This window comes from Chionomys nivalis, chromosome 22 (assembly GCF_950005125.1).
Source record: "Chionomys nivalis chromosome 22, mChiNiv1.1, whole genome shotgun sequence".
Lineage (NCBI taxonomy): Eukaryota > Metazoa > Chordata > Mammalia > Rodentia > Cricetidae > Chionomys > Chionomys nivalis.
In genome coordinates this window covers 52,868,312-52,896,016 of record NC_080107.1, presented here as the reverse complement: position 1 = coordinate 52,896,016, position 27,705 = coordinate 52,868,312, and the positions used below count along the sequence as shown (strand labels likewise).

At 39.3% G+C, this 27,705-nt stretch overlaps 1 protein-coding gene and 1 pseudogene across 2 annotated transcripts in view; both read right to left on the bottom strand.

Moving 5' to 3' along the window:
* The window catches only part of Nr6a1 (nuclear receptor subfamily 6 group A member 1), a 160,361-nt gene that overhangs the window by 50,151 nt on the left and 82,505 nt on the right, over window positions 1–27,705 (bottom strand). The gene's annotated exons all lie outside the window — the stretch shown is intronic.
* LOC130864782 (L-aminoadipate-semialdehyde dehydrogenase-phosphopantetheinyl transferase-like) lies at window positions 12,724–13,663 on the bottom strand (annotated as a pseudogene).

Genomic DNA, 27,705 nt, shown 5'->3' with positions numbered 1-27,705 from the left:
CACATTATATATGTCCCAGTAGATTCCAAGCTATTTGAGAATATGTCCTGTATGTCCTTTTGATGACCATTGCATTGTTAGTGCATGACCAAAAAGAAGGCAGTTAAATATTTTACTAAAGAAAGGAAAGAGAGGGGACTGGAGAGATGGCTCAGTGGTTAAGAGCATTGCCTGCTCTTCCAAAGGTCCTGAGTTCAATTCCCAGCAACCACATGGTGGCTCACAACCATCTGTAAAGAGGTCTGGTGCCCTCTTCTGGCCTTCAGGCATACACGCAGACAAAATATTGTATACATAATAAATATTAAAAAAAAAAAAAAAGAAAGAAAGGAAAGCGAAGTTGGCCCTGAATCCAGCAACAAGGAAAAAAGAAAGAACATAACAGGTCAAAAAATTTGCCCCTATGGGGGCATAGCTCAGGGGTAGAGCATTTGATTGCAAAAATTTGCCCCTACTCTACTTCTGCAGAGCAAAAACCAGTTCTCCCAGTCCCAATTCTAAGGCTGGGGGAATGAATGTAATAAAGTTGCAGAACAAGAGGACCAGTAAATTGCAAACTGACCAGATAGTAATTCTGCCAGCAACCACCTCTACCTTACTTGAATCTCCCAAAGAGAAAGCAGTTGTGTTTTGCAAGTATTCTCTGGGTTAGTGCTGTGCTCCAGCTGGCAAACAGATAAAGTATTATCAAAGAAGATATATCCTATTTAATTCCAATCTGAGTCAAGTGTACAAAGCAGCTGAGCCATCTACTGCTCCTTGGAGCCTCATGCCCTAATGATATCTGTTTCCAGGGTACCATCACCTAGATGTATCTATCTTAAGTACCTCAAATATGTCTTCTCTGTAAAATCTGCCCTTTGTCTGGGCTCTCTGTTCATTAATGAGACCAACCAGTACCTTAGCCAAAAACCTACGACTCCTTCCTTGACTCCTTCTTTCCTCTTTCTACCTATTCCCTCAAGTTATAGAATCAGTCACTCTGAAGAGGAATCACTAACCAATAGTGAAAGTGAAAGAATTCAAGCAGCTTTAACTATATAATCAACTGAAACACAAAAGTTTAGATCTCCAAACTATGATTAGGAATATAGCTCAGTGGAAGAATTACTGACCAAGTGTGTGAAATTGAGTTCACTTGCCAGCATCACCAAAAATAAAAGAAAAATCTGTGAATTAATGAAGCTATGGGTGGGGCTATAGCTCAGTTGGTATAACAAAGGACAATAAATGAACAAGAAAAATTGGAGTTAGGCTATTACTATACAATAATGCTAAGTACTAATAATCAAAAACTGCTAACATGACAACTCAACACGGTCTCTCGCCTCCCTCTACTAAACTGATACAACCACAAGACTCAGAAACACACAAGGACACACTGGTGGAATCCTGCCCAACTTCTTTTTCTCTCATATCCTCACTGCTATCAACAGTGTGTTAGCAGATTTCCAAAACATGCCTCTGAATGCACATTCATTCTGCATGATAAAAAGACAAAAAAGCCTCACTATTTTGTAGTCAACAAGGTTGAAGAGATTACTTTAAGACTATCTGGATGTTTCAAAAAGACTGTAAATAACATTTAAATTAGTGCTATCGCTGGATGTGGTGGCACACACCTTTAGTTCCAGCACTTGGGAGGCAGAGGCAGGTGGATCTCTGTGCATTGGAGGCCGGCCTGATCTACAAAGCTAGTTCCAGGATAGCCAGGGCTACACACACACACAAAAAAAAACCCTGTCTCAAAAAACCAGTAAGTAGATAAATAGACAGACAGAGAAAAATTTAAAAGTTGCAACCAGTAGGGAGTAATTACTAACATATGCAATACATTTAGTTGATACAAAGAATGAGGTGAGGGTTGGGTCGATCACAGTGGGTAAGAACACTTGCTGTGCAAGCATGAAGACCTGAGTATGAATCTCCAGCATCCCAGAAAAACTTAGGTATGGGTGCAGGTGCCTGTAACCCCAACTTTGGGGAGTGGAAACAGGCAGATTCTAGAAGCTTGCTGACCAGCCGGCCTAGCCAAAACTGCAAGCTTCAGGTTTAGTGAAAGAACCTGTATTAAGGAATTAAAGCTGAGAGCTAAAGAAATACATCCTAGTCTTCCTCTGGCCTCTACATGCATACACCTGCATGCATCTGACCCTCTGGTGCATGTACATGTATATATTACATGTCATATGCATACTAACTATTTAAAAAGTGTTTTTTCAAGATACTGCATATATAGCAGCTAATAAAATATTGCTAATATTTGAAAAATGAGAATCAGTTTCACACCTTTCATGAAAAAGCTGATTATTTCAAAGTGTAGGGTAGGTGAAGGCAGGTAAAGGGATTTGTCATCAAGCTTGATGACCTCAATCTGATCCCTTGGGAACCTACATGATGGGAGAAGAAACTGTCTGTCAAGGGTGGTCCTCTGATCTTCACATGTACACTGTGGAACACAGACTACCGCCACAAAATAAAATGTAAAAAAAGATAAAATACAAGCATATACAAGTATGAGGCTTGGGATGCAATTATGTCAGCAGAGCACCTGCCTACTCTGAAGCTCTAGGTTTGATCCTTAGCACCACATAAAACTGGATATGGTGGTCCCTCCCTATAATACCAGTACACAGGAGATTTAAAAAAAAAAACAAAAACCAAAAACCAAAAACCAGGAGGATATAAAGTTTAAGATCAGCAGCAGCTATAGTGAGTTTGTGGCCAGTCTGGAGACATGAGACCGTGCCAGCACCTCCCACCCCACCTCACATTTGTATTACAACAGTTCTGGGTACTGAATTTCAGGAAATGAAGGACAATGATTTCTGGGAAGCAAATCAAACATGGTGAGCCCTGTGAGTGTCCTAAGTAACTACTGAGAGCAGTGGTTTTCAACCTGTGTGACTGGACCCCTTTGGCAAACTTCTATCTCCAAAACTATTTACATTATATTCTTAAGAATAGCTAAGTTACAGTTATGAAGTAGCAATGAAAATAACTTTATGGTTGGGGTCACCACAACATGAGGAACTAACTATATTAAACCGCTGCAGCACTGGGAAGCTTGAAAACCACTGGTTAGAAGTTTCCTAGGCTAGAAAGGAAAGAGAACAACCAGTCAGAACCTAAGTTTCCCAGAGTTATAGATATGAAGCTAAAAATCAAGGAGGTCAATAAAATTGGAAAGAGAAGTTCATAGGGCATGGGATTAGAAGGCGAGAGTCGCACAGAGAGCACACAACTCAGACCTGTACGTCTTCAACTGTAGATTGCTCTGTGCATGTATTAGAGAAAAAATATCCATGCTGAGGAATGAACCGCCAAGTAGGAGAGTAGAAAAAGCAATCTCTGGGAATCTTTCAGATAGGATTATCCTCCAAGGCTGGGGATAGAATTAGGGGGATTTATGCATGCCAGGCAAGTACTTGACCCCGAAGCTACAGAGCTGTTTCAATCACCCATTAATGGAAAACTCTCTGGATTAGAGATTTACTTTCTGAAGACAGATTAGAATTCATATATTTCCCAACATCTATGCTGCAGGCATTCTCCTAGGAGCACTGACTGGTTTATCAGACTAACCACTTGATAAATTCAATACAAATGACAGGCTAAGGCAGGTAGGTGGTAATGACTGGTTTGTGGAATGAAAGATAAAGTCAGCAGTAGCCAGATGAGACTAGTCCAACAGGTTGAGGACAGTCATCTTAATAAACTTTGCCTTAGGCTCCTCTTAACAGAGACAAAAATGCAACAGTATAAGGATGTTAGCTTATACAGAATAACTGTAAAAAAATGATCATAACTTTATTTCAATGACCCAAACACTGAAAATTTCTATTGTATGCTTTTAAGGGCTCTACAACTGTCTATACAGTGGACCTTAACAGTTCACCACATTTTTGCAAGAGACAATCAAATGCATTAAGGCAGTCCTGGTGAGTCTATTCTTGGGAAATGGCTTTTTACACTCTTACATGCCCTTTTGGTCCTAATGAGTTTGGTATTGCCCCTTTCATGGTGTTTACTCAGTTTCACACAAATAAGACAAAGTTGGAAAGCCTGGATCCCTGCTTGTGTAACATTACGATTTTTCAGACGAATGAGGCATGAAAAGAAAAACATTGAGAATACAATTCCAGCTGAAAAGAATTCAAATGGGTGTGGTAGCACATGCCCTTAATCTCAGCACTAAGGAGGCAGAGGTCAGTTTAGCCTACAAAGCGAGTTCTAGGACAACCAGGGCTACACAGAGAAATCCTGTCTTTAAAAAGACCCACAAAATATAAAAAATAAAATTTAAAAAAATTCACTATAGAGAAAATAAAAATAAAATAGGCTGGGAACTTTTTACATATGTGCTTCATAGTAAGAGACACATGATGTGAAAAATCAACACTCAACATGATGATATGACTTGACAGACCCTGGTCAGGAAAAGGTGCGTTACTGTTGGGGACTTGAGAATGGGAGGGAACAAAGTATAGAACTGGAAGTGAAGTACTGGTGCATTAAAGGCCCAAACAGCTTCAGAAATCAATAATGTGTTTATGACAAATTCATTCCAGAAAAGAATACTAAGCCAGCAGCAACACAGTATTCCTTCAGCCATTTCATAATTCTCTCTCTCTTTCTCTGGTTTTTTGAGACAGGATTTCTTTGTAGCTCTGGGGCCTGTCCTGAAACTAGCTCTTGTAGACCAGGCTGGCCTCGAACTCACACAGATCCACCTGCCTCTGTCTCCCGAGTGCTGGGATTAAAGGTGTGCGCCACCACCACCAGGTTTATTTCATAGTTTTTATTATCTCATCCAAACTGCTGTGGGTGTTTGTTAGCCCACCAGCAGAGGGCAGAATTTCCCACATAGAAAGGCCTCTGGATGCAGAATTCAAATTTGAGATGGAAAAGGATCACACTCCCCAAAGACCACAAAGGCAAACTCCATAAAGTAACCTCACCCAAAGAGGAAAATGAGGATTAATGACATAGTTGGTAAAAATGTATTCCTATTTCCAGTTTATCTGCATTTCAGCATTTATTTATATTGAACTGGATAAAATATGGTCAACATTGAAAGCTATCTTTAAGATGAGATAAAGAGATCTTAGCAATTAAGTAGAAATAACTTTTTTCTTTTTATTTATATATTAACCTCTAAATCACTACAAAGAAAAAACATTTTAACACAGTTTACAGTTATGCAGTACAGCTTTAAAAGAAATGAAACCACTCTGTAATCCCGTAGATTATGTCTAAAAATAGAAAGATGCGGCAGCTCTCAGGTGCACACATTGTACACAGAATGAGGTCTACTAGAATCTTCGGCCAAAGACCACTATAATTCTTGTGGCACCTGCCCCCACTAGGATAGTTAACTCCAACCAACACAACTCTAGCGGCTACTCATCCCTTTCTCCCTCTCCCACCCAAGACAAGATCTAATTTTGTATGCCCCAGGCTGGCCTCAAATGCAACAGCCCACCTTCCTCTGCCTCCCCAGTGCTGGAATTAAAAGTATGTGCCATCTGGCTACTGATTACTTTGTGAGTTCAGACAAGAGTTTGAATACATAAGGTTGTAAAACTGCTTGTGAGACCTTCCTAAATCTACAACCTGCTATCCCTAACTGGGCACGTGATGGAAAGGCCATACAAAATAGAATCTCTGCCCAAATAAAACTTTTAAAATGCGTTTTTGAAAACGCGTGCATGTGTGAACATGTATGTGATCTTTTCTTAAATCACTTAACTTGCCAGGTGCCACACACCTTAATCCCAGCATCTGAGAGGCAAAAACCAGGTAGGTCTCTGAGTTCACCATGGTATACAAAGTGAGCTTGAGGTCAGCCAGGGCTACACAGTGAAACCCAGTTTCAAAAACCAGGAAGATATTTTAATGTCTCTCATGCTGATTTAGATATATGGGATCAGTAAGAAAGAGTTCTATTGAGAGCAAAGCGTAAGGAGTATCTGTCTAAAACAACTGGCCCAGGAAATACAGTTCGTGTGTATGTGGGCCACAAATTCGTTCGTTCAAATACTGAGTACTCACCACCAAGCAATTTGCACCTTTAGTGAAGAGCTAAAGAGACAATAGAGCATGAAATGGTTCAGCCTCCTATCTAGTACACTTAATACTCATAGCTGAGGAAGGATCTAGCTTGCTTCTTCAAAGCCTCTAAGTTAGTTTCAAATAAAATTAATTCTATATGGTATATGAGGAGGAAGCTGTTGGATGAAAAGTAAGGTACTAGCCATTTTTAGTACCAATTTCCTTTCCTAGTTAGTCCTACCTGGAAGTGGTGGCGTTGTTATAAGACAGAAAATGACGCAACAGAGAGGCAACAGAGACTAGTTTCCGAGTTGTCTACTCTACTAATCCCTCTATAATCTAATAAAGGCCTGGTCAACTAGTAATACCACTTCCAGAACATTCCATCTTGTATGAGATGCTTCTCCGGCAAAATCAGACACTTGTCTTTTTTAAATCTCTGAGCCTCTGTACACTGTTGAGACAATTTACTCAATGAGGGTGATGATTTAATCATTAATTTAATAAATACTAACAGGGCATACTCAATCTACACTGGGGATTTAGTGGCAAGCAAGACCAACATGTCTCTGCCCATTCAGACCTCCAAACTGCTGAAACAAAAACTAAGCAAGAGTCAGGTAGCAGCAGCACAAATCTTTAATCCAGGCACCTTGGAGGCAGAGGTAGAAGGATCTCTTTGAGTTTGAGACCAGCCTGCTCTACAGAGGAAGTTCCAGGTCAGTCAGGGCTACACAAAGAAACCCTGCTTTGAACCTCATCCCTTCTCCACCCCCAAAAAACTAAGCAAGTTTAAGAACTTTAATTACAAGGCAAATCAGGAGGCATAAGTAGAAACATTCACTGCTTAAGCATACATAGAAGAATAAAGTATACAATTTCTTTCCTAAAATATAGTCTAGCCTCTCCACTAGCTAAGTTTTAAACACATTTATTCTTGATGCTCACAATACTCTATTTCTCAGGATCAACAAGTTAAGTGCAGCATTGCTCTCTGTGTCCCTATTGCACTGCGAACTCTTCCAGGACAAGGAACCTCGGTCTCTAAAATTGAACTAGCTACTGAACAGATATTTGAAAATGGTGACTGTCATCATGATTACTGTTTTCTAGATTGATTCATGCAAAATTTGTTCCTGTTGATTAAGCTCACTTGCGATCAACAATCCAACCTGTGCCATAACTTTCAATTCTTTTTCCAGGATGAATTTTACCTCTTTACATGGCTGATACAGAGTTGTCTTTTCTGCTGTGCTGTGGTGATGTCCATCGTAAAACTGTAGGCCAAGAACAGCGATGCCTTAAAGGCAAGTGATATGAAGATCATAAGTGGAGAGAAAGGGGCAGTGAAGAGAACTGGGACATGGCTGTAGTATTCTATAGGCTAGAACACAGGCTCAAAGTGTCACAGAAAATTTAATCACAGGCTGATTATAAATTTTAGTCTATTGACTAAACATCATCAGGGGCCTGATACTGTTTCTGGCTACAGTGGAGCCATACTAGAACCTCAATGACATTCAGTTATAAGCCTCTGGATCATTCTAAAATGAGGAAGGAAAATCTCTGCTCCAGCAGGTCAGATTCTACAAAGCTCCAATTAACCCAGACAGGGTGGGGGGACAAAAGAAGCTGCCAACTGCTAAATTCACATTGATAGCTGCAGGAGGATTAAAGAAACTGTACACATGGCGATGTTCAAGTCTAAGCAATGAAATTAACTCCCAGTGAACTGCCTAGACCTCAGTGGCTCTTCTTTTTTAAAATAAATAAATTTATTTATTTATTTATTTATTTATTTATTTATTTATTTATTATGTATACAATATTCTGTCTGTGTGCATACCTGCAGGCCAGAAGAGGGCACCAGACCCTATTACAGATGGTTGTGAGCCACCATGTGGTTGCTGGGAATTGAACTCAGGACCTTTGGAAGAGCAGGCAATGCTCTTAACCTCTGAGCCATCTCTCCAGTCCCTCAGTGGATTTGTTTTCCTATTAAGAACCCCAGTATCTATTTTCATTATAGCTGCATATTAAGAACATTTCTTTTAGAATGGACTGTTAAAGGAGCTGACACATTTGCAATCAGGGTGCAGATTTTTGATTTACTAATTTGTACCTACTCTGTGCTTGGGAATGAATTAAAGTCACTATTCAGAAGATGGTGATCTGGATTATATCTCTACAGTTAGAATGAATCTTCTTTGCAACTAAAACACTTCTTTTAATAAAAAAAATAGATACATGTATTTGGGGATAATTTGTTTCATAGAAAATGTTACAACAGGTCAAATTTAAGGCAATTTTGTTTCTTTAATGGTCCATACATAGTGGAGTGCTTAACACTTGTTTTAAGATTTAAAATCATTTTCCTTTAGATATTTATTTTTATGCAATCATCACATGTTCCTGCAATTTGAAAAGCCTGTGCTAAACTCTGGCCATTTATAGACTGTAGATATGTTGTGGTACTTCACTGTGCTTTCAGTATGCATCTTCCAGACAGTATCTTTTCAAATGCTTCTCTGCTGCCTGGATCATCTTCCTTGGGTTATGTGTGTGTCAACACAAGTTTCTGATCCACTTGGTCCTGCAGTCGTTCAGTCCCAAAGAAACACACAGAGGTCTACATTAATCATAAACTGGCTGTCCTAGTAGCTCAGGTTTCTTATTAACTCTTATAACTATACTATCCCAAAATTTTTGTCTGTGTTAGCCACGTGACTTGGTACCTTTTTCCGTGAGGCAGTCACATCTTGCATCCTCTGCATCTGGGTGATGACTGCAGACTGACTCTTTCTCTTTACAGAATTCTCATTGCCCCGCCGCCTTTACTTTCTGCCTGGTCACCCAGTCTATCCTTCCTGCCTGGCTACTGGCCAATGAGCATTTTGTTAAACATGTACAATGTACAAGAAAAAAATCTTTGCCGGGCCGTGGTGGCGCATGCACTAGGGAGGCAGAGCCAGGCGGATCTCTGTGAGTTCGAGGCCAGCCTGGTCTACAAGAGCTAGTTCCAGGACAGGCTCCAAAGCTACAGAGAAACCCTATCTTGAAAAAAATGAAAAGAAAGAAACAAATCTTTACAGGGTAAAACCACTGTCCCACAGCATGTATGTATTAAAGTCTCTGAACCATTTTTACAATCAGATTGTGTCTTTATTGCTGATTGTTTAAAGAGTCCTCTATTCTCAGTAACAGTACTTTATTAGAAATGTCATCTGCAAACATTTAACTCCCAGTGTTTGGCTTGCTTCTTCATTGTGTTGGCAATATACTTCACAGAGAAAAACTCTTATTTTAAAAAAGCCCTATCAATTATTTTTCTTTCATTTATCTTGCCTTCATTGTTACTGCCATTAAATAGTTATTCCACTAAACCCAGGGCCATCTAGGTTTTACTTACACATTATATTCTTGGAGTTTTACAGCTTCTCATTGTACATGTAGGCCTGCAATGCACTCTAAGTTAATTTAGTGAAAGATAGAGTTTGTCTAGATTCATCTTTGGCATATGGATACATAGTTGTTTCAGTACCACCTATTGAAAAGGCCATGTCCTATTCACTACCTTTGCCCTTTTACCAAAGACCACCAAACTATGAGAATTTGTCTCTGCCATCCTCGTTTTGTTTCACTCATCTATTTGCCTATTTTTTTTAACCAGTAAAACAATTGCACTGATCACTGTAACTCAACAAGGTTTAACACAAAGATATCTGCTATTATATTCTCCATATGTAGAACAAGAACTGAAAGAGCCACTCCTGAGACATAGTAATGTATTCTGGTGCTTCAGAACAACAAGGAAATGCTAGTACAAGACCACTGTCGCTAGAACTTACAGACAAGATGTCTCTGCAATAAAGCTACAATGTAGTTACTAGAGGAACATGTGAATGACACAGTAACAGGGCCACAAGAAGGGTGATAAATCCAGCAAGGGGTATAATGAAATTTTCAAAACCAGAAGAGGTATCTGAGCTCAGTTTTGAAGGGGAGGCTACCTGCCCACAGGCAGGGTAGGAGGGAATGGAAAGTGCGTTCTAGGTAGGAGCACATACAAAGACAAGGAAGCAGTAAAGAATGACTCCTGAGAACATTAGTAATTAAGTGCACAATTGTGTACAATTGTGGTGAGTAGCAGAGAGATTTAAAAATGTTGAGGAAGTCAGGCGGTGGTGGTGCAGGCCTTTAATGCCAGCACTAGGGAAGCAGAGGCAGGCATATCTCTGTGAATTTGAGGCTAGCCTGGTCTACAGAGGTAGTTCCAGGACTGGCTCCAAAGGTACATAAAGAAACCCTATCTCAAAAAAAAAACAAAACAAAAACAAAACAAAAGAATGTTGAGGAAGAGTAGCCAGATGGTGGTGACGCATGCCTTTAATCTAGCACTCAGAGGCAGATTGCTGTGAGTTCAAGGCCAGCCTGGTCTACAAGAGCTAGTTCCAGGACAGGCTCCAAAAAAAAAAACTACAGAGAAACCCTGTCTCGAAAAACCAAAAAAAAAAAAAAAAAAAAAAAAAAAATGTTGAGGAAGGTGAGGATAGGGAAAAGTCTTAGGCACCTGCATATTCTTCCTTTAATAAGTATAAATAATATATAATTATTGCACCTATCATTTGTCTGCTATGAGGCAAGATTTTTTACATATTTTTCTGATGAACACTGTCATATGGGATTTTTCTCTTTATTACACACACACAAACTTGCTGGGTGGTGGTTGACTCACACCTATAACAACAACAACACCACCACAAAAAACCGCAAGACTAAAAAAAGAGTTACCTGTTGTGGTAACTTTCTAGGGGGTGGGATGGGGATGAAGGATCAAGACAGGGTTTCTTTGTGTTTTGTATAACACCCTTTGCTGTCCTGGAATTCACTTTGTAAACCAGGCTGGCCTTGAACTCATTTAAAGGCATATGCCACCAGTTTATGACTATTCTTTTTTTTTTTTAAAAGCTACGGCAGTTTTTTATTTGTTTGTTTGTTTCCTTATTATATATACAATAATCTGTCTGTCTGTATGCATGCAGGACAGAAGAGGGCACCAGACCTCATTACAGATGGTTGCGAGCCACCATGTGGTTGCCGGGAATTGAACTCAGGACCTTTGGAAGAGTAGGCAATGCTCTTAACCGCTGAGCCATCTCTCCAGCATGACTATTCTTTTTTTTTTTTAAATGTTCACACTTTAAGTTTATTTAGGAAATGAAAACAGATCAAGATAAACAATAGGTTCATAAAAAGGAAATACAAATAACCAGTAACAATGACATATCAACCTCATTTGTAATAAAAGAAATGCAAACTTAAAATATGATATCACTTTTCAGTTATTCAGACCAACAAAAGAAAAGAGCAACAACCAAATAACCCATCCAATCTTCAGAAAATAAAATCGAGGCAGTACCTACAGATGACGGTGGTACTCACACACGACTAACTGAAGAATAAACTGCAGTTTTTCAAGAGCAATGTAGTAAGAACACACACCAACAATGTGTTTAAATCCTGTGAATCAGCCAGGCGGGTGGTAGTGGCACGCGCCTTTAATGCCAGCACTCGGGAGGCAGAGGCAGAGGCAGGTGGATCTCTGTGAGTTCGAGGCCAGCCTGGTCTACAAGAGCTAGTTCTAGGACAGGCTCCAAAGCTACAGAGAAACCCTGTCTCAAAAAACCACACACACACACACACACACACACACACACACACACACACAAAATCCTTTGAATCAATCATTCCATTTCTAAAACCTGTCTGCAAGACACAATTAAGCATGTCTCTTCAAATGCCAGAGCTTTCACTGTAGTACCATTTACACTAATGATAAAATTAAAACTCCTAAGAGAAAAATTAATACAGTATGGTACATCTTCCTGAAGTCCAGTAGTGTTACCTCAATGAAATTCTCCCAAGCCAGCCTTAGCTTTTCCTTTCTATAGTCTCATTCTTGACAGTGGTAAAAAATGTCAAGACACATTCGAAGAGATGGAATCTTGGGGGGTGGAGTTGTTATTCATCTCTAATAAAACAAATGTCACAACTTAAATAGACCTGGATGCTCCAACAGCAGTTTCTATTACTGCAGCTAAGGCAAAATGAGTACTGTAATGCTAGGACAACTTAAACCCTACCCTATACGCGAGACGACATCACAGAAGACAATATTTTAGAACTACTAAATTTATACAGCAACAATAGTTACGAAGAGCAGATGTATTTCTTGAAACTACAAAACATATTTATCACTTTTTAAAAAAAGTTAATAAGCCACAGAGAAACCCTGTCTCGAAAAACCAAAAAAAATTAATAATAATAATAAAATAAAAATAAAAAAAGTTAATATAGATTCATTTCAATAAAAGTTTCTGGAACAATAACTCATTTTAGTAGTTCTCTAAAAATGCTTGCCTTCAGCATGTTTACACTTTACTGTTTTCTTTCTATAAAGCGCATTTATCATTAGAAGATTCTGTCATCATTTCTATCAATTACAATTCTGGAAAGGAAGAAGTAAACATATTCAAAGAAGTCACTGAACTGGAAATCTGCTCTTAAAAAGCCTTTGGGTCTTTAAAAATGTTTTAATAAATAAAATTTGCCCACATCTAGCACTTTATTTTAATGAGCAGAGAAGATTGTTATTTTCATTTTCTCCCCTTACTCAGGGAATCTATCATGACTTGGTAAATTTCGTATTAGAATTTCTTCTGTGAAGCAAAAATAGTCCCAAAATGAAGGATCCTCTGGTGTCATAGGAATAGCAGATGCTATCAAATCATTAAAGTTAAGAAATGGTAAACTGCCTCTGGGATGGTTTAAAATCATCTTGATATGAAATATTTGTTGTCTAGCTCTATCAGGTTTCCTAACAGTCACTGCATCAAAATGGTGCTCATCTATTTTACTTCCCTCAAAAGCCCATTCTTTTTCTTCGTCCCCATTTAAGAACAAATGTGTTTCCTTATGAACCTGACCTATATCCAAGTTTAATGGAGATATAGCAAATTCAAGCCTCTGCATTTCAAATCCCAATCCAACACCAATAGCCTTTATGAAGCTTTCTTTTAGTGCCCAGTGCCGATAAAACATATCCAGCTGAGTCCATTCATTATTAAAACATCTTGATTGTTTCCCACTCCTTGTTGGTACACTTTCTTTTTATAATATGAAAGAATTCTGGAATCGAACCACTACCTGGAAACCTAGTCTTCATTATATCAACGCCAACTTGTAACTCGGGTTCTGCAGCTAGAACTGCAAAGTCCTCTTGGTGTGAGATGATAAAGTTGAAGTTGGAATAGGGATTCAAAGAGTCTTTTGCAAGAACCAGCTTTCCTTTTGAAGTTTTTTGCAGACGAATATGATCCCAAGGGATACCCAATTTCTCTACAACTAATTTCCTTATCATCAGACGACAGGCCATGGCCGCCTTGGCGTCACGGGCAAACACAAACTGGCTGATGCGCTCCTCCTCGGGCTGGATTGACCACACCGCCAGCAGCCATTCGGCTCAACTCGGCAGCCAGGTGCCGCAGAAGGCCCAGCGAATGCCCTCCATGGACCGCAGCACGCAGAGCCTCTTGGTGGGGAACACCATGAGCCTCAAAGAGACTACAGCTCTTCAGACCCAATGGCGCGAACCAATTCCCCTCTTATGACTATTCTTGATGTCAGCTTGACTCCATTTGGAATTAACTGGATTCCACACGTGGAGAGCACACCTGTGAGGGATTTTGTTTGTTTGTTTTTGCTTTTTTTTTTTTTTTTTGGCTTTGAAGTAGGTGTATCCACTTCAGATCTGGACTTTGATTGGATAAGAAGAGTCTATTGAAGACCAGTTAAAACATCCAGCCATGTGGACTAAACATTAATTGGACTGCAGCCTATAAATCATTCTAATAAATCTAATCTGATAAATTCTCTTCCTATGTGTGTGTGTGTGTGTGTGTGTGTATATATATATATATATATATATATATTCATTCTATAAATTAGTCTAGAGACCCCTGACTAACACAGTTATCTTTCTCAAATCAGATGTTTGTTTCCAAAAACTACCTAATCTCAGCCTGGCTGTGGTGGCACACACCTTTAATCCCATCAGGGAGGCAGAGGTAGGCAGTTCTCTGGGAGTTTGAGGCCAGTCTGATCTACAGAGTGAGTTCCAGAACAGCCAGGGCTATATGGAGAAACCCTGTCTCAAAATACTATTTTAAGGTGTGTTACTTTTTTTTTTTTAATGTTGCACTTGTTTAACTCTGTGAAGCTGTGCTACTGTGCTGGTCTAAAACACCTGATGGCAGCACTACAAACCCAGCTTATTTTAAATAAAAATAAGATCATTTTACTTTATGATTCCCCAAATCTCAGATGTGCTATATTATTACAGGATACTTAGGAATACAGATAATCAAAAATAATAAGGTCTGGAGAAGTTGAAGCAGGGAAGACATTCAAAAATATATGAAATGCATAAAATTCTCCAAGAACAGATAAATCAATTTAAACAATTAGAAAATGCAAAATATTTTAGAAACTTTGAAGAGATTTGTGGGAAAGAGTTTGGAAAGAGGATTTTGAGTTCAGACTGAAGAACCAAAGCAACTCTGTACTGGGGACTGTACGCAGAGAAGCAGCAAGACATAAGCCACAGAGAAACAGAGAGAACTGCAATGAGATCAGGCGGGACACACTGTTAACAGTCCCAGTAAAAGTAAAGGTCAGGCTGTCTGCCCTGACCCAAATTGCTCTGTCAATTTGGCTTTGATCCAGTTACTTAATTCTTTAAGACTTAGTTTTATCCTAAGTTTGGTTTACATAGCAAGTTCCAGGACAGCAAGGGATACATAGAGATCCTGTCTTTAAAAAAAAAAAAAAAAAAAAAAAAAGACTCAGCTTTATCATCTATGAAAAAAAAAATTAGGGAGAGAAACCCACCTAAAGGGATGTAATGAGAGTTAGGTACTATGGAACACTATACAGTCTGACTGACTCCCAAGGTCCCTTCAAGCAACAGTCAGAGAGGATAAATACAGAGCTGACCTGAGGCATCTAAATACAGTGACTGTACTTTAGACATTAGATTGAGTCAGATATCTCAAGTTCTAAATTATTGCTGTATCAGGCTGAACAATAATTATTATATGAAACTGCTGTGCATAACAGCAAGTTATGCCAACAGAGACTAGAGGCCAATAACAGTCTCTGACTGTTAGCTCCAGTCCAAAAATTGTCTCCAAATATTGCCAGTCAACCTCAGCTGAGAAACATAGTTTCTGGCATATAAAGTGAAATTAAGTTTTTAGGTAGGGGAAAATGACTTATGAGAGGGGAGGAGAAGGTGGTTGTTTGGAAATGACAGCAGAAATAAAAAGGGTGATGACCAAATTCATTGACTAGATTCAGTAGATTCAGAAGCCATTAGAAAGGGAGGTAGTGGCCGGGCGGTGGTGGCGCACGCCTTTAATCCCAGCACTTGGGAGGCAGAGGCAGCCGGATCTCTGTGAGTTCGAGACCAGCCTGGTCTACAAGAGCTAGTTCCAGGACAGGCTCCAAAACCACAGAGAAACCCTGTCTCGAAAAACCAAAAAAAAAAAAAAAAAAAAAAACCAAAAAAAAAAAAAAAGAAAGAAAGGGAGGTAGCAGAGTAACCTTAATTCCAATTTCAATGCAGTGTGGCTAGATCAACCAAAATAATTAAGGAAGCCACAGCTGTTAAGGTTTGAAGGACCAGAGGGGCATATGTATGAAATACTTGCAAATTACTAAGAATCCTGGCCTAGCTGGGTTTGGTGGTGCACACCTTTAATCCCAGCATTTAGGAGGCAGAGGCAGGTGGACCTCCAGGACAGTCAGGATTACAGAGAGAAACCCTGTTTCAAAAAACAATAAACAAACAAACAAAAAAAAAATAAAAATAAAATAGGAATCTTGGCCTAGAGCCAAGAAAGGTTTGGAAGAGATCCCCACATCAAATAACAAAACCATTCCTTACATCTTGAGGTCTTAAGGATTTTGTTTTTATCTAGCAACTCGCAAATGAATAGTAATTACATGCCTCAACTGTAAAATCCCTGAAGAATAAACTTGTAAGACATATCTTGCTGCGGGAGCTCCTTCCTCTCCTTCGCCAATAGCCATTGAGATACCAACCCACTGGGACGTGGTCTCTTTCTCTTTAAAAAAGCAGCAGCAGCCCTCTGCTCGCCCTCTTACAACAGACTAAATGGTGTAGGAGGTCCTTCTGACTTATGTGTTGCTTTCATTGGTTGAATAAAGAAACTGCCTTGGCCTTTTGATAGGGCAGAAATAGATAGCCGGAGTAGATAGAACACAATGCTGGGAAGAAGAACAGTGTGGCAGACACCATGAATCTCCAGCCTGAGATGGACATAGGTTAGACTCTTGCAGGTAAGCCACAATCACATGGTGATACACAGATTAATAGAAATGGGTTAATCAAGATGTGAGAGTTAGCCAATAAGAGGCTAGAGCTAATAGGCCAGGCAGTAATTTAATTAATATAATTTCTGTGTGGTTATTTCGGGGGTTAAGCTAGCCGGGCGGCAGGACACAGCTGCTCCTCTTACAACAATATCTGACAATGAGGATAGGTTGCTCCATTTTGTAAATAAATATGATAAAAACTAAACATGTTATAAGAATCACTGTAAACTTATATAGTCATAGACTATAATCTTCCATCTTTGTACTATACAAAATCAGATGTGTATAGATAGATCCTGCTGAATATTAAATTACTGAGTTTTTAAATATGTACCACACATTTTAGATAAACTGATGCAAAGAGGAAAGACTATATACAAATTGATATGCATCTAAACTCCAGGTAAATGATAGAGAAGCCATTCCTCCTGCCCCATATCACTCTTAAGACAGCTCTTGGCATTCACAGCCTTTGTCTCAAAACTCAAGCAAACAAATCTGTGAATCTCAGCCCTACAAACACACTTGTAGAGCAAGAAAAACACTGGAACTAACTCAAGTACACACATATAGTGATTATACTTTTGATTTTCCTATTTTGCTGTTGCTGTTTTTTTATTTTAGCTGTATTAGTGTTTTGCTTGTACTTTTATGTGTGTATTGCATGTGTGTTTGGTACCTGAGGATGTTGGATCACCCTGGAACCAGAGTTACTGACATTTATGAGCTGCCATGTGGGTGCTGGGAACTGGATACAGGTCCTCTGGAAGAGCAGTCAGTGCTCGTAAGTCATCTCTCCCACTTCTTAAAATTTCTACCAATATTCTGATCCATAGTCTCCCCGAATCAATAATCTCCAAACTCTTTTTTTTTTTTTTTTCCTGAGACAGGGTGTCACTGTACCTTTGGAGCCTGTCCTGGAACTTGCTCTTGTAGACCACACTGGCCTCGAACTCAGAGATCTGCCTGGCTCTGCCTCCCGAGTGCTGGGATTAAAGGCGTGCACCAGCACCACCCAGCTAATTATAATCCTCTCTAGTTCTGGGATTAAGAGTATGCACCACTGCTGCCTGATTTCTATGGCAAACTAGTGTGGCCTCTGGGATTAAAGGTGTGTATCGTTGTGGTCTCTGGGATTAAAATTGTGTGTTACCGCTGCCTGATCTGTAAGGCTGGACAAAGTGGCTGTTTTACTTTTCTGATCTTCAGGAAAGCTTTATTTATTAAAATACAAATGAAATGCTACTACATCAAAGAATACTGTCTGTAATCTGTCAATCATGTTTTAAATAAACGCTGATTTGCCAGGCAGAAAGTATAGGCGGGAAAACCAGATAGGAAGTAGAAATGATGTAATGAGAACAGGAGAATTCTGGGAAAGGGGAATTTGATTCCTTCCACTCCTGCCCAGATTACCGGAGCAGCAGGATGTCATCTGCCTCACTGAAAAAGGTACTGAGCCACATGGCTAACATAGATCAGAAAAATGGGTTAATCAAGATGTGAGAGTTAGTCAGTGAGAGACTAGAGTTAATGGGCCAATCAGCTTTATAACTTATAAAGATCTATGTGTGATTTTCTTTGGAACTAAACAGTTGTGGGGAACCTGGTGGGAGGACAGAAAACACTTGCAGGCCTGGCCGTTCATGTTACAGAATACATTAAAAAAAAACAAAAAAAACAGGAGCTATTTCATGTATTTTGACACTCTTGTTAGGTATACACATCAGGAGCTGATGTGTTGATGTCTTCTTGGAGAACAGGTTCTTATCATTACACATTACCTGTTAACTCCTTGCTCTGGAGCCTTCCTTGTCCTACAGCTGTTCCCGTTCCTTTTAAGTGGTGTCCGCACAGTGTGTATTACTTTAATTTCCTCTTCCTTTACTTTTGAGATTATAGATAAAATGGAATTGGATTTTAGTTCTTGGCGCTCTTGAAGAGTCTAAATAATAATGGTGCATTACCTTGACAGTCAAAATGATTTTTTATAAACTTGGACTAAATATCTACCATATTTTTATCTTTATCTTTGTTTTTTCTTCCAAATTTTCTGCCTTTAGTAATTTGTGCATTTTGTTTCTGTTTATTCCTTTCTTGTTATATTAACTGTACTTTTAGAACTTATTTTCAATGGTTGCCCTAACAAGAACAGTATAATTTGGAGCTAGTCTAAGACAGCCTTCAAATAACATTCCATTCCATTCCCAAGTATACACTATCATAAAAATATTCCTTTTAAGGTTGTGGCGCAAGCCTTTAATCCCAGCATTTTGGAGGCAAAGACAGGTGGATCCCTGTGAGTTCGAGGCCAGCCTGGCCTACAAGAGCTAGTTCCAGGACAGGCACCAAAGCTACAGAGAAACCTTGTCTCAAAAAAACATATATATATATATGGTGATTATTAAAAAAATCATAATTTTTGGACTGAGGTCGAGGTAAAAGCCATTGGTTGGCTGCTTTGCTTTTTTGGTCTTCAGGTTGAACCCCATTATCTGTCTTTGAGTTTTTATTATTTGTGCTTCATACAGCCTATTTTTATCATATTCTTTCCTGTACTCCATTAAAAAAAAAAAACAGATCTTCTCTCTCCCATCAGCTATTATTTGTGAAAAGTTTTCTGGCTAGGGGCAGCATGTCGTGCCCACTTTCTCACATTTGTGCTGGGATTTTTGTCTAGCTTGAGTTTGTGTGTGCTGCAGCAGTCTCTATATGCCCATATAGAGTTCATATATGCACAAGCCCTGTTGTATCTGGAAAAATGCCATTGCCTTAAAATTGTTAAAAAAAACCCCAGGCTCTTTGACTATTTCTGCCCCTCTCTCATATAAATCTGAGCCATGGCATTCCACTTACAACTAGATGATGGAGGTGGGTCTTGTATTAATCTGTTGCTTTCATTAGTTAATTAATAAAGAAACTGCCTAGGCCCATTTGATAGGCCAACCCTTAGGTGGATGGAGTAAACAGAACAGAATGCTGGGAGAAAGAAGCCGAGTCAGTGAGTCGCCATGATTCTCCCACTCCAGACTGACGCAGGTTAAGATCTTTCCTGGTAAGCCAGCTCATGGTACTACACAGAATATTAGAAATGGGTTAGATCAATTTGTAAGAGCTAGCCAATAAGAGGCTGGAACTAATGGGCCAGGCAGTGATTAAAAGAATACAGTTTCCGTGTAATTATTTCAGGTAAAGCCATGCGGGCGGCCGGGTGCCTGGGACGCAGCCCCGCCACTCATATTACAACAACTAGAGAATTCAAATCTTTGTACAAAATGAATACAAGCTGGCAGACATTCAGCAAGAGCACACTGTACTCAGTGGCACTGTCAGTCATCTGGATAGAATGACCATCTATGACACCCCAGGACAATATATTACATAAGCTCACATGAGGCATTCTGAACCATAAAACTCATCCAAACAAATTTAAAATAATGTATCACATAATACCTGCTCTGATCACTGGAAATCAGCAAAAGGTAACCTGAAAAAAAAAATCCCAAATATTTAAACACTAAAACATTATAATCTAAACTATGAATCAAAGAAGCTGTCTTAAGAGAGAATTAAAAATAATTGGAACCATCCAAACACATTGTGTATTCCTGTAGTCCTAGCACCTCAAAAGTTGAGGCAGGAAGATATTTGAGACTAAGAGCTTAAGATCAAACCAGGCAATATGTTAAGACTTGCAAATAACAATCAAATGAAAAATAACCTAAGTAAAAAGGAAAGTCACAGTTGAGCAAAGTTTGTAGCGTGTAATAAAAGTGGTGCTTAGATAGCACTGAATGGAATTTAAAAAAAAAAAAAGTCAATCATATAAGCGTCCACTCGAGAAAATGAGAAAAGTGCTTGCTGAGAATGGGCATGACACATACTCACACCCTGGGGATGCAGAGAGCAGCAGACCCCTGAGACTCAGCCTAGCCTAATTTACAAGTTCCAGGTCCCAGTAAGGGACCCTATCTCAAAAAACAAGGTGAACGGCTTATGACCAGTATTAGAGATTGAATTTTGGCCTCTACATGTACACCTTTATGAACACACACACACGCGCGCAGGAGGAAGGAGAAACACTACAGTAGAAGAGTACAGACCCATATCACCATGCACAAAACTCAAGTCCAAATGGATCAAAGACCTCGACATAAAGCCAGCCACACTGAACCTTATAAGAGAAAGTGGGAAGTACACTTGAACGCATTGGCACAGGGAACCACTTCCTAAATAGAACCCCAGCAGCACAGACACTGAGAGAAACAATTAATAAATGGGACCTCCTGAAACTGAAAAGCTTCTGTGAAGCAAAGGACACTGTCAACAAGACAAAACGACAGCCTACAGAATGGGAAAAGATCTAAAGATCTTCACTAACTCCACATCAGACAGAGGTCTGATCTCCAAAATATACAAAGAACTCAAGAAATTGAACACCAAAAAAATCACATAATCCAAAAAAAAAAAAAAAAAAAATAGAGTATAGACTTAAACAGAGAACTCGCAACAGAGGAATCTAAAATGGCTGAAAGACACTTAAGGAAATATTCAACATCCTTAGGCATCAGAGAAATGCAAATCAAAACAACTCTGAGATTCCATCTTACACCTGTAAGAATGGCCAAGATCAAAAACACTGATGAGAACTTATGCTGGAGAGGTTGTGGGGAAAAAGGAACACTTCTGCATTGCTGGTGGGAATGCAAGCTGGTACAACCCCTTTGGATGTCAGTGTGGCAATTTCTCAGAAAATAGGAAACAACCTTCCTCAAGACCCAATATACCACTTTTGGGTATATATCCAAAGGATGCTCAATTGTGCCACAAGGACATTTGCTCAACTATGTTCATAGCAGCTTTGTTTGTCATAGCCAGAACCAGGAAACAACCTAAATGCCCCTCGATCAACGAATGAATAAGAAAAATGTGGTACATTTACACAATGGAGTACTACACATCAGAAAAAAAATAACGACAGCTTGAAGTTTGCAGGAAAATGGATGGAACTAGAAAACATTATTTTGAGTGAGGTAACCCAGACACAGAAAGACAATTATCACATGTACTCACTCATAGGTGGTTTTTAAACATAGAGCAAAGAAAGCCAGCCTACAAACCACAATCCCAGAGAACTTAGACAACAATGCGGACACTGAGAGACTTACATAGATCTAATCTACATGGGAAGTAGAAAGTAGAAAAAGACAAGATCTCCTGATTAAATTGTGAGCATGGGCACCTTGGGGGAGGGTTGAAGGAGTAGGGGAGAGGCAGGGAGGGGAGCAGAGAAAAATGTAGAACTCAATAAATATCACTAAAAAAACCCAAATTTTTAAAAAAGCAAAGAAAAAAAAGAAAAAGACCATAAGAACATAGATAAAATAAGCTGGCGGTGGCAGCACGTGCCTTTAATCCCAGCCTGGTCTACAAGAGCTACTTAGTTCCAGGATAGGCTTCAAAGCTACAGAGAAACTCTGTCTCAAAAAACCAAAATAACAAGAACAACAACAACATAGATATATGGGGTCATATACCTTTGATCCTAGCACAGCAGAGACAGAGGCAGGAGGGTCTCTGAGTTTAAGGCCAGCCTGGTCTAGGCTAGCTGTGTAGCTCTGTGTTAATAACCCAACCGATTCCTCCCCACCCTGCAAAAAAAAAAAAAAAAAAAAAAAAAAAAAAAAAAAAAAGGCTGGAGAGGTGGCTCAGCAGTTAAGAGCATTTGATGCCCTTGCAGAGAACCCCATCAGTCCAGCACCCAAATGGTGGTTTATAACCATGTGTAACTCCCATTTCAGGTGATCTGATACCCTTTTTTTGGACTCCTCTGGCACCAGGCACATATGGGGTGCACGTACATTCAGGCAAACTTTCAAACACATTTAAATAAATTAAAAAGAAGTCATTTTAAAATTAAATTACTCAAAAATCCTTATAGCTTTAGTTATGCAATCAAATGATTAACACTGGACTAATCTCGTTTCTGAGAAAACAGTCATTTTCCTAGCAGAATGTAAGAGTGTATGGTCCAGTCTTCCAACCCAATTCTTTCCACATGATTTGATCCTTCTCTCTAACTGACATTGGCACCTAACTATATGTACTTCCCTCAAGAAAGAAAGCTGTCCAGAACCTTTAGAGAGTCACTTTGGTTGAACTGCAATGGAGAAAGCTATCTCCGAGTAATGGCAAAAGAAAAAAAAATCTGAGCTGATTAACCAATCTGGCCTTAAATTGGCTATAGAGGTGGAGGATGGCTGAACTTCTGGTCCTCCTGCCTCCACCTAAAGCGCTGGATTATAGGCATGTGACACTATGCCCAATTTACAAAGGGCTGGGTATTGAATGCAGGGCTGCATGCATGCTAGGCAGGCATTCTACCAACTGAATTACATCTCTGCCCCAAATCTCATTTTTTTTTTTTTTAAGTTTTTTGAGACAGGGTTTCTCTGTGGCTTTGGAGCCTGTCTGGAACTAGCTCTTGTAGACCAGGCTGGCCTCGAACTCACAGAGATCCACCTGCCTCTGCCTCCCAAGTGCTGGGATTAAAGGCGTGCGCCACCACCGCCCGGCCCCAAATCTCATTTTTTATTCCAAAAGCTAACTCATGAAGAGTAAAAACCAGCCCAAAATACCTGAATCTAGACAATTTAAGAAGTAGTCCACTAAAACAAAAGCAGCTCAATTTTCTTCAACCCTACTGGGTCTTCAGATTTCTCATATCAGCTCTGTTCCCAGGGTCTAAGAACAACCACTCCTACACTGCCTCAGCAATTTAGACTCTAGCTCTTCAAGGAGAAGGCACAAAGTTTCTACCTCAACCTCAGGACTACCTGGCTGTGATTCATTCTCACTACGACCTAAAGTCAGAATACCCCACAAAATAGCCATGAAAACTACATAACAGTGCTAGTTGCTTATACATACATACCCTTATATACCTAATATGGATTAGATTTTATTAAAGTATTTGAGATAGGAGTCCCTTAAGAAAATAAAAATGATGGGTTCATGTAGAGTAGATTCTTTATCTCAGAAGTAAGATCTCACAATAGTTTTTAAAATAATGTGTAGGGGTGTTTTACAACCAACTACTACATGGACCATTGTATGTCTAGCACCTGAGAAGGCCAGAAGAGGACATTAGATGCCCTGGAGTTATAGATAAGGTTGTAAGCTACCATGTGGATGCTGGGAATTGAAACTGAATCCTCTGGAAGATAACCACTACTCTTAACCTCTGAGCCACCATATCTCAGCCCCTCATAATGTAATTTTATTGCTTCAATTTTTAAAAATGAACTTCAATTTATTAACAAACAAAGCAACTGTCTTTTACTAAAACATTACAACTGACAGTACTTTATGACAACCTGGTTTATCAATGGCCTAGAAAGGTGATAAACACCAAGGACTGTAGTCCAGCCTAAAGAGAGCAACTGAGGGTTGTATTGTATGATTAAAGACTATACCACAGCTCCATGGAGTCTCTGCTTTCATACTAGCCATCTCCAAAACCCCCATGTGACTAAAGAGTGACAGTCTCAAAAAGGAACAATAAGAGATAAAGCTTCTTCATGTGTTCAAACACCCTAAAACTAAAAATTCACTTCTCTGCTGTTCATCCAATTTTCATTAAGTATAATTTACACGTACAAAACATCCCTCCTCCCTTCCCTCCCTGGATAGGATGTTACTATGTAGCTAAATTTGACATGGCATTCACAATCCTTACTACCTCTGCCTTCTAAAGCCGAACTTGCTACAGGCACACACACACCACACCACTCTTGGCTTCATACACCACTTTTATAATTCTCAAATTGCAAAATCAGGACCATGTAATAGTCTGAATAGGAAGCTGATTAGAATCACAATAAATTTCCAAATAAAATAATTAGTTTAGGTATAGCACAATTCACCAATAAGGGACTCTGGCAGTCATCCGTATTATTTTATTTAGAAAGTCTAGTCTCTAAATACATGCATATAGGTGTAAGCAACCACTGTGTGGGTCATGCCATCAAACAAAAGCAACACCTACAAAGTCTCTCTCAGTGACTGGAAGCAGCCAGACACTCAAACTGCCAGTCCTGAATTATAGCCTCTGAATGGTGAGGGCTTCACGTTTCACCGATTCGGGCACAGCCCAATCAGAAGACAAACCCCTGCCCTGCCGGGGACCAGCAAATCCGCTTTCTTCCAGTGTGCACATGACTGACTGTGCTTCTGTCCATCATCTGGGTCATATATAGTTCAATGCAAGCTAAGCAGACAGGGCTGCAGGAAATCTGGCGCGGTTCAGTACCTTGTCTAACCTGGGCTCCAGTATCTTTTTTTATTTTTATTTAAAAAAAAAAAAAAACTGACAAAACTCATTTTTCTACCGGGACAGGATGCTGTGCTGGCTGAAGTTCCTTTTCTACAGCAAGAATCCTATCTTGAAGCACAGAAGTTGTCCTCTAGCAACAGCAGTTCCAACTTTTTTGATTGTTGTTGCTGCTTTCTCCCATCACCCCCATCCCCTTTTGACAAAGATCCAACTGTAAAAAGTCTTACGTAACAGTTCAGGACTACTTCGGTTCTTTTACCGGGTAAGCACTTTCAATTTTTTTTTTCCAGCTAAAAACCATTTTAAAATTGCATCTGTTAAGAGGCTTGACTAAAACCTTTTAAGTAATTTATGTGGTGAAATACTGTCACTGGATATTTTAGTCTCACTTCTGCACGTGCTCCTTTGTTCTCAGAACAGAAGCTTTTATACACTCCCCATAACGCAGCTGCAGAGTTATTAAGTCAATTATTATAAGGAACACAAAGGTTGCTTTGCATTCTTTGCCTTTAGATAATTAATTTTGTATTTGTTTTTCTTTAAACAGTATTTAAATAAGGAAGAAATTTTAAAAGAATAAACTGTTGTAGAATCTAGCAAAGTTTGAAGTTTTTACCACCTTTCTATCTGGAGTTTCGTGTGGCCAAACACTTGTGCCGCCTGGAGCGTTGGGGGTAGAGGCAGCAAAGACAGAGAGGAACTAAGCCAGACATGGACAAAGGCATGAGCCAAAACCAGACAGCCCTGGCCGTTCGATAGGCCAGCAGTGGGTGAGACAGGTCAGCCAGCTGCGGAGGTGGGAGGGGGAAAGGGAGCATGGATGTGTGAGGTGCTCATGCGTGTGATCGTGACTAGATTCTGAAACTGCCAGCCATTTTCCAAGCTATGCTTTGTATAATCTAAAGGAATGTGTCTTCTCTAAAGCAGTCTTTCCAGAGTCACTGAAAGAGATGAGTACAAGTGACGCCAGCAGCACATAGAATCAGAAAATACCAGGAACTTGAGTGGGCAAGAGGGAATGCAGGGTGTGTGGAAATGTTTTAGTGATCTGGAATGTGTTGAGTGACAGGAAGTGCCCCAAGATCACCCCCCCTCCAAAAACCAACTCTTCTCAGTCCCGACTGCTTTTGTCTAACTCTGTAATCTACACACTACTGCTTACAAAGCTGTCTGAGTTTGAGACAAAAAGAACATAAAAGGCTCTCCTTCTCATAGTAACTCTGACATAGCAGAAATGTAAAAGCATGGTCCTTCAATCCTATCAAGACTTTTTTTTTCCAGTTATACAGAAGATACTTAAAATAACTTCACAGATAAATGAGAATCATGATTATAGTACCATTTTAAACCTATAACTTAAAAACAGTAATCAATTCTGAAATAATCGAGTGGGTTCCTAATTTGAAGGCCACTTGTTTTTTTGGTTTGTATATTCCATGTGAAGTTGGATTTTCTTTGTATTGGTGTGGGCTGGGGGCGGAAAATTCAAAGTATTAAGAGGAGTGTATTTTTAAAAAAAGGAGGTATGGGAGATTTCCCAGCATGAGCTGGAAAGTATGTTAAAAGACTAGTTCCTTGGGAAAGCACTGTCTCTTACGTTTGTTTGTGTGTAATCAAGTAGTAACTTTATACTATAATAAGTGTTAAGAAGGAAACTTTTCAGAGTAGAATAACCTTGTTCTAAATGAAAAAACCAACTTGGCATTTTCCCCAAACTTCAGAAAACACTAAAAACCAGCCAAATAATTAAACACATAACTCTACTTATGAAATAAAAAATTAAGTATTAAAAAGATGATTCTTTTTCATGTTTCCAGCTCCTACCACAAAGAACGCTGTGGTCAGCCTAGGAGTTAATCTTTCCTAGCATGGCTCTGAGCCTTCGTGCCGAGCAGACATTATTCACATGACGATTCGAAAAGTCCATTCATATATCTCACTACCTGGATTTGAATAGAAACCAGACAGCAATTCTTCAGTTCCAGCCACATTCGCCCCACTGGACAATAGTGATTTGTTAGTGCAGTGTTGCAGGCTGTGGGACACAAAGCTGGGGAAAGATGCAGATTCAGAGAACAGGAAGTTACAAGCGCCATGCACTCCTAGCAGCCCTGAGATTTAAAATGAGAAAGAGAGTGAGAGAGAGGTATATATATATATATATATATATATATATATATATATATATATATATATAGAGAGAGAGAGAGAGAGAAGGGCAACAGGGAGATGCCACGTTTAAGAGCTACTTCTAGCATTTTAACCACATCCAATGTCATAAAAGTATTGTTAAAGTGCATAAAGTCACGAGTCCCGTGTGTTCTCTTTTCTCACTACAAAAACTCTATTCAAAGCCTCAACACAGCCAGCAGGATCTAAAGTGCCCACTACCGATGGGCTGCATGGTCTGCTCTAGAAAAAAGTGGAACATTTTATAAATGAAACCTATTAGCACAAGTAGACCATAATATATCTTTTAAATTTATCTCAGAAATCCATTCAAAAATTAATTAAATGTACCAAAACTGTATATACTAATTTTTATCCAAGATATTATATAAGACTATTATTGAATTTCAACTAAGGTTTCTTAGAACACCAGTTTAAAACTAGTCTTACATAAAACCTTTTAAGTTTTAGATTGTATTTGCCAAACCAAAAATTTAAGTCTCAAGCACTTAATTTTGGAAACAAAAGCAAAATCATATTTTCTTTTGTTGATTATCAAATTATAAATTGTCTCTACTTTATCTAGAAACTTTTTAAAAAAAACTATTAATGGAGTCGGGCGGTGGTGGTGCAAGCCTTTAATCCCAGCACTTGGGAGGCAGAGGCAAGTGGATCTCAGTGAGTGCAAG